Source organism: Chrysoperla carnea, chromosome 5 (genome assembly GCF_905475395.1).
Source record: "Chrysoperla carnea chromosome 5, inChrCarn1.1, whole genome shotgun sequence".
NCBI lineage: Eukaryota > Metazoa > Arthropoda > Insecta > Neuroptera > Chrysopidae > Chrysoperla > Chrysoperla carnea.
In genome coordinates, this window is record NC_058341.1 from 28710689 (window position 1) to 28720883 (window position 10195).

A 10195-nucleotide genomic window follows, 5' to 3' on the forward strand; every position below is an offset into this window, starting at 1 on the left:
TCGACACAGTTCTGGTTTTCTGTTATATTCCGGATGGTGGATTCATATGATTTATTGAATGAGTGCTTGCCTGTACTTATTACTTAATTTCAGCAATTATTTTATCGTACATAAGCTATAAATATCATAGATTTTCGAGATGTTTTTAGTACGAATAAAATTTTTTTTCTCCCCCTTTGATTTGTTGCTTTCTTCAAATTTAGATTTTAATGCAAACACATGAATTCTTTATTATATTCTCTTGTTACGATGTCAAGTGTTTTTTACATAATAATTGTATTACAAAGTTATCTGTCTATACATTTAATCAGTCAATGCAACCACTTGAATATTTTTCAAATACAATCTTGTGCTTATTATTAATTCAACTAGGTAAGTATCAATTATTTATACAATTATTGTCGAAAAAGTATGTTTGAAAGTGACAAAAAAAATTACTTTTTTGTTATAAACGAATAATCTGAATAAAAACGCCTATTTATCGTTTTGAAAATAGGTACTTTTGTAATTTTGTATACCTACATAAATTTGGAGCGTTTATTCTAACAACTACCATGTCCCATTCATCCCCGTATGATAATTGGTTGATTGTAAAATGTATTTTTTATATGCATATTACACTTGTAACGCGGCCTACGATCAAAAGGTGTTTCGCTCGGGATACTTAATTCGCGCGCGCGACTTAACTGAACCTAACAAAGTTGGGAAAATATAATGACTCTTGCATGAAATGACCAAAGATGAACAATCCTGAAAAGCTTGAATATCGATTTGGTTTTTGGAATTTAAAATATTTTACTGTTCTTCAACAGCCGCAAAGGGTTCGAAAAACATTTGTAGTAACTAGAAGAAGACAAACAGAAATAAAATCATTCAAGAAGTTGAAAAGTTTTGTACTAAATAAACACTTCAAACAAAACTGAAAATGTACAAAATTAAACATAACGATAAAACGATAAATAATTGAATAGGAAATTTTTAGTAAACTTTAAATATAACAGCTAATAATAGAATGGACATCGACGTTCATCATTAAAAATTAATAAACGTAGTTAATAATAATTTGTTCTTTTAGCTTCGGTGTAGTTCACAAAAGGAAAGTAGAAAAGGATAATACTATGCTTTAATATAAAGGTAAGCTTTTCTTCTTTCACTCAGTGTTTACACCAGTATACAAAAAGAACACTCTTTATGTTTAAGATATGATTATTTAACGGACATATACACACATATACATACATTAAATAATAAATCAAAAGATGTAGTTATTATTAAGGCCATTAAAATCGTTAACCCTTTCATGAAATGTAAATAATTTGTTCAAATTAATGATTGTATATCCATGCTACTATATTATTTTCTGCCTCTAATTATTACTCTTGTAAAACCTTTATAGACATTATTATTGTAATATCAATAATCGTTTTGTTGACGTCATAAAATATTTTCCATACTTTTACCTATATAGGTATCTAAATAGTATGTAGGTACTCCGCTGGATCATTTCAACGAGGAGATTTTAACGGATCTAAAAATTCCTTGAATCCAAAAAAAAACAAAATTTTCAATTAATGAAAATTTACCGCTTATCTTTACCGTTTGGAAGTATTAGTCTTACAGTTTTTCGTCTACTTTTTGTGTGGAAATATTATGGATTTTCGCGCTGTTTGAGGCTTCTCAATCATCATAGTGTAACCAAATTTGTATAAAAATTGGATCAATTTAAAGAAAATGTCTGGTGATAGTGTCGATTCCACAACCGTCCTTTAAGGGTTTAAACTTTTCGAGACAACTCAATATATCAACTGTACACAACACAAATTCGGAATCAGTAGTGCTTGCAAATCTCAAATCATGAAGGTCGTTGTGTATGATTCTTGGATGTGTAAGAGATTTTTTAAATATTGAATCGAAAATAACCGTTGAAAACAATTTTGATTAAGATGGAAACAAAATATTTGCACTTATTTATTATAAGGAATATTTTAGAGTAACTTGGACCCATAAAAATAATCCCGCTAGTTTAAATGCGACACGATTTACACTATCTCGATGTATCAGCTCTTTCAAAATCATATCTTGAAAGTCATTGATCATGCGTTGCCACGAATTTTCATTATGTTTGGGTCAAAACTACTTGAAAAAATGATTTTCATTGAAATCGGAAAAAAATATTAATTTTGTTAAACCTCGTCTCCCAAATTTTATATATCCCCTTCACCCAAATTTTATATCGAAAATGGAAAAATGCCATTTCAACATAATAAATAATAAGAAGCGCATAATGAGTCTCTCAAATTTGACCACCTATTATATCAATACAGATCTAGTGCTTCTTGACAAGTGGCGTATGGGGTAGTCGCTTTCCCTTTTATTGGATTAACAGATTTTAAAAGAGGTCAGAATTTTTATCAATAAATGCTGTTCTTTAATAAGTGTTCTCGCCCTCACCAGTTTCGTTTTGTTTATCGCTGGTATAAACGGGAGCTAGTTTCAATCTACGAATCCCAAAAAAAGGTTATACTGTACTATTTCGACGCACGAGTGAGAATTATCGAAATATGCTTGGCAATGCGCTTAAAAGAATTCTGAGAGTTGCACCTGGACCAGAGTCAAAACTCATGTTTCGGAATAGAGAACGATCTATAAAAAATGAACTCGTACAAAGGTCATATGCATATGAATCTAAAGGCTTAGATAACACGTCTGTCAATGCTAGCGATTTATTAAAAAGATGACGCTATGAATTATGATATGGATATTGATATTACTTATACCCTTCAAATTAATAATAAAATTTATTATGTATATATGTGCTTTTTGCATTTAAAAGTTGCAATTCCCTTGTGTAACTAGGCTTTAGGGGTTGTAAACATACAATAAGGGCAATGTTTTGTATAAAATTCATAATATCATATAGGTAGGGTAAACAATCGACATGTCTATATTGTATGACTTGTACTACTAGTGATTGTTAATATTATGAATATATGTCTATCATATAAATAAATATTTCAATCATGTTTATATTATCATATCAAAAAAATTTTCATTTAAACAAACGTTCGTGATAATTTTGAGTGGCATATTATCACAAGGTTTAATACATTCATTATTGCAAACAGTTAAGTTATAATATATACTCAAACAAACTAGACTTTTGTATGAGTTTCCGTAGTGTAGTGGTTATCACGTGTGCTTCACACGCACAAGGTCCCCGGTTCGATCCCGGGCGGAAACATTTTTAATTTTTTTTTTTTAAATTTGCGTAAATAATGCTTGCATAAAGCATACATTTGTTTTAATCAGCTTATCTACAATTTCTTGGATAGAATTAATGGTATTTATGTTTTACGTTATTAGACCTCAATCATTACTTAATTTCGGGTGACACAGTAAGTTTTCTAGGCGTTACCTTGCAGTCTATTAACATTTTCAAGCGAACAAAAAAAATATTCGTTAATTAAGGGTAACATCGTTAATTCAGATTTGGTAGAGATGTTAATAAATATTTTGTGACCTAATGCTTTGTAACGGACTTCCTTTCCCTTAGTTTTTAACAACAATTTATTGCAAACTACGGAGTGACAGGTCCCTAAGTTTATTTGTCAACCCGTGTTTCACTCATTATACCACACGTATATGAAATATACCAAAGTATACTAAGTCTAGTCCCAAGTTTGTAAAGCTTAAAAATATTGATGCTATGAACAAAGTTTTGGTATAGGTGTTCATAAAATCACCTAATTAGTCCATTTCCGGTTGTCTGTCTGTCTGTCGTCTGTCCTTCTGTCATCGCGATCACTGTTTACCCTTCAGAGCGCATATTATGCGCAAATTGTAGTATTATATGGGTACATCATTTATATGTGTGTGACATGTATGTATGTGTAATGTGGCAGAGTAATCAACACTGTCTATACATGGTATTTCAACGATTAACTCAGTCAATTGTTTGTTTTCACTTGTTTTTCATTCGTTTTTTACCAATATTGTCATCATAATAATTGCATTGCAGTAATAGTTTTTTAACTACCTATGAAACTTTATTATCATCAGAACTTGAAGATGAGATATGTAGATATTTACATTTTCCAAATGTAATTTATATTAATTAATTTAAAACTTATATTATATATTGTAACTTATGTGTGGAAAATGAAAATATATCATTTTATAGTTTATGATAATTTTAATTATTAGTTTATCATTCATTTTAGACTCCTCAACTCCTCAGTGATATTATTAGAGTATACGGCTGATACAATATTAAGTTACATACAATACTAACAATAATAGTTAACTAAGTTACCGTTTGATATTAATGCCTACTTCACATGTTTCAGTGCTCTAGAAATGGCTGTACTGAAAAATCGTCCAGGAAACGCGTGGTAATTCGAAGTTCCTGTTAATAATGAAAAAATCAAATGTGTATTAATATTGGCGGCGAAATGAGAACACAAACCTCTTCTTCGGAGTTCAGTTAAAACTTAAACTATTTTTTTCATTGACTCCTGGTGAATAGGACTTCGATTTGTCGAGCTTCGTAGTAGAGTGGGGGAGGGAAAGTGGTGGCTTTGTGTGAGGTGGTTAAAATCACGTATTTCGCTAATTTAAAAAATGAGTGGGACGAAAATTTTGTAAATTGTACTTGGATGTAAAATCCAACTTGTATAACGTGGTATTCTAACCGATAAAAAAGGATAAAACAACGTTACGTTAAGTATCTATGACCCAATATGTGCGGCTATTTGTTTTTCCAAGCTGTCTGTCCAATTTCCTCAGACTTTTACATTCTGCTGATAAAACTGAAATATGTGGTTTAAAATTAATCATTTATCCTGAGTTATTTCGATAGATTGTGATTTAAATAAAAAAACAAAATATCCACTTATTTTATAAACATTTTTGCTCTTCACTTTAAAATAAAACTACATGGACAATCATTTTCCCCTTTTCCGGCAGCCTGCAAGAATGTTAATATAATAAATAATAATAGTCATAAAAGGGTTTAACCTCGGTTCCTCTGACATATACGCCTATAACAGAGGCCACCCACATCATTATTTGGGATGATTATTTGTTAATCTTTATTTATTAAACTATATTCATATATACAATTACATTTATGATGTGGGTGGACTCGGTTACTTCGTTCTTCGTTCTATTTTATTATAATTACTCACACTGCCGCTGCCTGGATTCGGACCCGCAACCTAAGTCTAAGTAGACAAACGGTTGAATTCTATCGCTTTAGACTGCTCGGATACTTAGGCTCCAGGAATGTTAATATGTTTCAGTACAGTTTCATAGTCGTAGATAATACCACTCTCAAAATGTTGAAGAAGACCCTAGGTACACTGACCACGCGTATAATAAAATATGAATCTAGATTCAATCTCAAGAAATATTCTAATAAATGTGAATCAGATTTTATAGAAACAATATGTGTGCTTTCATAAAACCAACCATTATTTATTACAAGTGCAATGTTAATAATAATTATTATTACATTTGAATATAATAAATATAAATTTTGTGACAAGTCTTGTTGACAAATTATTCTTGATATTATAATAACAAATATATATAGAGGAGAGATATGGTAATATGAAATTTGTATGGTGGCATTTATTTTGATGGGCTAGATGGATAGATGGATGATGTGTACATACACTTCGCTACGATTCCATTGTATTATAGGGGGCTATACACATTCAGCTTTAGTTTAACTGTGGTAATAAGTCAGTAACAAATCTAAAGTAAGTCGTGAAAATAGAAGTGAATCAAGTTAAGTATGCCCACAAATGTAAACGCAAATGCATTTGCGCATATAACTTTTCTGCAAATATATTTTCGACCCAGCTTAACTTTACATAGCTTGTATTTCCGACGCTTTCTGTGACGTTATATATCTCAATTTAACTAGTTATCGTTGCGCTATTTGAATGCCTGTGATTTTTCAAGGTTACACACGATTGATGCACATTTTTGGTGGTTATACTTTTATTCGACGAGATTAATTACTAAAAATTAAAAAGAAATTTTGAGAAGTCCTAAGGTTTTAGAAAGTCAATTGAACAATAATTTATGATCTGTTCCTTAATTTATATTTTTTCTGTAAAACAACATAAATATTTTTCTACAGATTTATGAATTTGTATAAAAAAAAAGAAATCAATATTGCAGTATTTAAGGCAGTTGTGGTTATTTTTAATATTACAGTTATTTTTATGCTCTCCGAAAAGATACATATTAAATGCAGGTATCTTTATAAGACATAAAAAGTATTTATATAAATTTTTGGATTCCTTTCACATTCTGGAAAGATAAAGGTCGCAAAAGAAAGTAATATTTTTGATATTTGAGTAAGTAATAAGTATTTACCTAAAATGCACTATTACCTCAATGAGGGCTAATCCTGATGTCCAATTGGCCATATTACCCATAAAAATGTTAAACTAGACTTGATACCATGACAAAATTTGAAAATGAAATTAAAATTGATTAAAAAATTAAGAAGTTATTAGCAATCAAAGATTGCTTTCAAAGGTTGCCCATCTCCTTTTAGCACAAAAAAGTTTTATATGTAATCTCTATGACGATACTCACGTATGACTTCTCTAGCGGTTATTTAACTCTTTGTTTAATTAGGAATTTCAAACGTTCATATCTTGCATACTAGTAAAGATTTTCAAATTCATTTTTCTATTCGTAAAGTAAGAATTCTTCATCCGAAGTGATGTAAAAAAGTCCGTTCCCGTATAATCGTACAAATTTAACGTCACGTATGCCAAACTGATCAGTGTATAGGCTGCTTAAAAATGTTGTTTTGTTATTTGATATGTGTGTTTTCTGGTAACAATATGTGTTTTGTTTTATTATTATGGGACATAAATATTTTACATATATGTATAGTAATAATATGAATTAATTATTTAAATAAAATTATACAATACTATTATTATTATTATTAGTGTTGTTGTACAAACGACATCGTATTAGTTATTCTGTTTCAATTTTATTAAGTAACTTAATGAATAATATTAAAAATTAAAAATGATGTGAATCCCTGTTTGTTTTGTCAATCATCGTTATATGTATGGATTGCTTACATTTATGATAAAAATTTAAACGAGTCCTTCATGTGAGGAATACCCTTGTAGTCCAAACCATCAACTTACCAGTTGGTAAAAATACTTTCCATGCGTTCTTTTTATAATGAATAATGTTGAGAATTAAACTCAAGAACTTTGAAGTGAAAGTGTCAATGATTTGTATGTAAAATGTTTCTAAGACCGGGCATATACGTTACGCTAAGGTGTACATATGTAGGCTACAGCATACACACAACTCGTTTATTCGAAAGATTTTTACTCAGTGAAGAAAAAAAGAAAAACGACGAATCAAAAAAGGTGTGCTCAAGGACCTAGCCACAACAAACCTTATACCTGTACTGGTTGGCAAGACGGACTCACATACACGGTTACGTCTAGTTGCCTTCGCAGGTAATAAGAATCTAATTTCGAATCTTCTTCGGCCGTCTACACAGGTCGCTACGCCTGTACAGGTATGTTTACAGTGGCTGACACTCACGCGCCGGTTTATATTTAAACAAAGATGTGTACTTTATAGAAGTAATTAGTTAATGTAAGAAGTTCCAGGATCAAAAGTTGGAAGTTGCATAATTGTTCTAAATATTATGCAAATTTATTAAATTCAATTATCGTGAATATATCTGCAAACATTAGTTTTACAGAAAAATTGATAGCGGATAACCAAAATTACTAATAACCAAAATTTTCAAGTTCTTAATTTTTCTCTGTCCCTCCAACGATTCAATTTCTACCCGTCGCTTGTGTCAATCTTTTCAGCACATCTTGAGTCTAGCACAAAACGTTAGATCGTTAGCACCTTTCATTCACGAGTAATTGCGAACGATAAAATAGGTGAATTGCTTAGATATCCCAAATGTTAGGTACATGCGCTCAAAACTTCCCAAATGTTCGAATAAATGCAAAATAAAGTGTACAAATAAGTATAAAAAATTTGAACACTATTACTAACAAACAATAAATATGTCAAAAACAGATGATATGAATAAAATTAAAATATGATCTTGTAACAATAACAACCACAGAATCATAACTGATCAAAACATTGTATTTTCGTGCAAACTTTCCTTGTAATAATTTTTCCTTAAAGATTTTCACAACAACCACATCAAACGTATATTAAAATTAAACAGACTCATACACATCTTAAGAATGATATTAAGTACGGTATCTATCTACACAGTCTTACTATTATCTACATGGTGTCTAATTTAAAACCACTAAATATTTCTTATCCTCCTTACGCTTCCGAAAAAGTATTTTTTGAAAAAGTATTACTCTCTTTGATAATGAATTAGATTATAATAATAGAGTAACTATATTTGAGAAAATTTTCTAAAATTTTTTTTTTGTTCAAAAATGTCACTAGCCAGTGGGCCATGAATGTATCAAAATGATAGATTTATAGTTGTAAAATGTAGAATTTAATAATTAAAATAAAATTATTATAGTGAAATGAGAAGTTTTCTGGATGACAAAAAAGGATAAGGAATTCCACCAACTTTAAATATTTTATCTTTCAGTCGAAAAATATAAACCGGGCATTCGAAATCTATGTTAAATTTTTCCAACTAAACTTCCACAATCTTCCTCCCCCCACCCTGGTGACAGACTTGAAACACCAGCCTGATTTAAAATTTAGCCAAGACTTAGAATAGTTTATAGTTTTGATCGTGCAGTGGACTCCTTTCTGTAGAACCTACATATTCATAAAGCCAGCGGGAAACACTAACTGTACTCGAAATTGAAATGGGGTTGGTTACGTGAGTCTAAACAGCGGTCAAAATACCTTTAAATCATTGTGTGTACTCGCAACAAATATCAGGTTTGTGTAAAATTAATCACTGTGTATATAAATACGGAAAGAAAATGGTAGTTAAGCCAGAGTGTAGTTGCTCCAGAATTGGAATAGCTAATACTAATGTTACAGCGCGCGTTAGATACTTGGTAAACAATATATTTTATAATATAATATTATACTATATTAACTATATATTATTATAGTAATGAACAAAGAAATTAATGTTTGCGTCATATAATTCACATGACAATTAATTAGTTTTCTAACAAAATGATGAAACGAAAGCAATAAAGTAATCATCGTAAAGTATCTTTATTATTATTCACTTATACGTCTATACATGGCAAAATGTTATATAAATACAGTAAGGACCTTGTAATACTTGTCTTTATGGAAACTACACTAGTAGCTACTTTCTTAATAAAGAGGATCTAGTGGTATATGATTTGGCCAAAACCATCAAAAAGACTGATTTATGATGATTGGATGCCCGTGTACAATTGACTATTTCTCGTCTGTGGCGCACGATATACTTTTATAAGATGTTACAAGTAACTAATAAGCTAGTAACTTTATCCGGTCAAATTAAATATAATAATGGGGTTTAACCTCCGTTTTTCTGGCATACGCCTATAACAGAGGCCACCCACATCATTATTTGTTAATATTTATTTATTTAACTATATTCATATTTTACAATTACATTTATGATGTGGACGGAATCGGTTACTTCGTTCTTATCCAAGCGATGACAATGTGATCAATTCTACCGCCCCCATTATCTACACTTGTTCTCACTGCCGCTGCCTGGATTCGAACCCGCAACATAAGCCTAGGTAGTCAAACAAAGACTAACGCATTTACCGCTCGGCCATTTAGGCTCTATCCGGTCAAAATAAACATTCGGTGCGAATTTTCATACCTTCACTTCTATTTTTTGGTTTAATTTAACCAGATAATCTAGCAAGATTGTTAATCTTTTCTCCAAGGAGATATTTTTTTAGTCGTGACATATCAAGCTTTTCCTAACCATTCAAAATCGTAGTGTAGCGAAAGATACTACACCTACAAGAACTAACACAATTTGGTCCACACTGTCTTTACAATATTCGTATTAAATTATTAAGATGCTATAATTTTAAATTATACTCTTCTCCTGTTCTCTTACTTCGAACATTATATTCCGAAACAATGTTTTCTACAACGTTGTGTGTGCACTAATATGATAGTTGTAGGAAATAGATATGAAACAGTTACATTAGTTAAAGAGTTATTTGCT

General features: G+C 30.5%; 1 non-coding gene across 1 annotated transcript; it reads left to right on the plus strand.

Moving 5' to 3' along the window:
• Positions 1–3168: 3168 nt before the first annotated feature.
• Trnav-cac lies at positions 3169–3241 on the plus strand. The gene has a single exon. It is a non-coding gene; the product is annotated as a tRNA-Val (tRNA).
• Positions 3242–10195: the final 6954 nt, after the last annotated feature.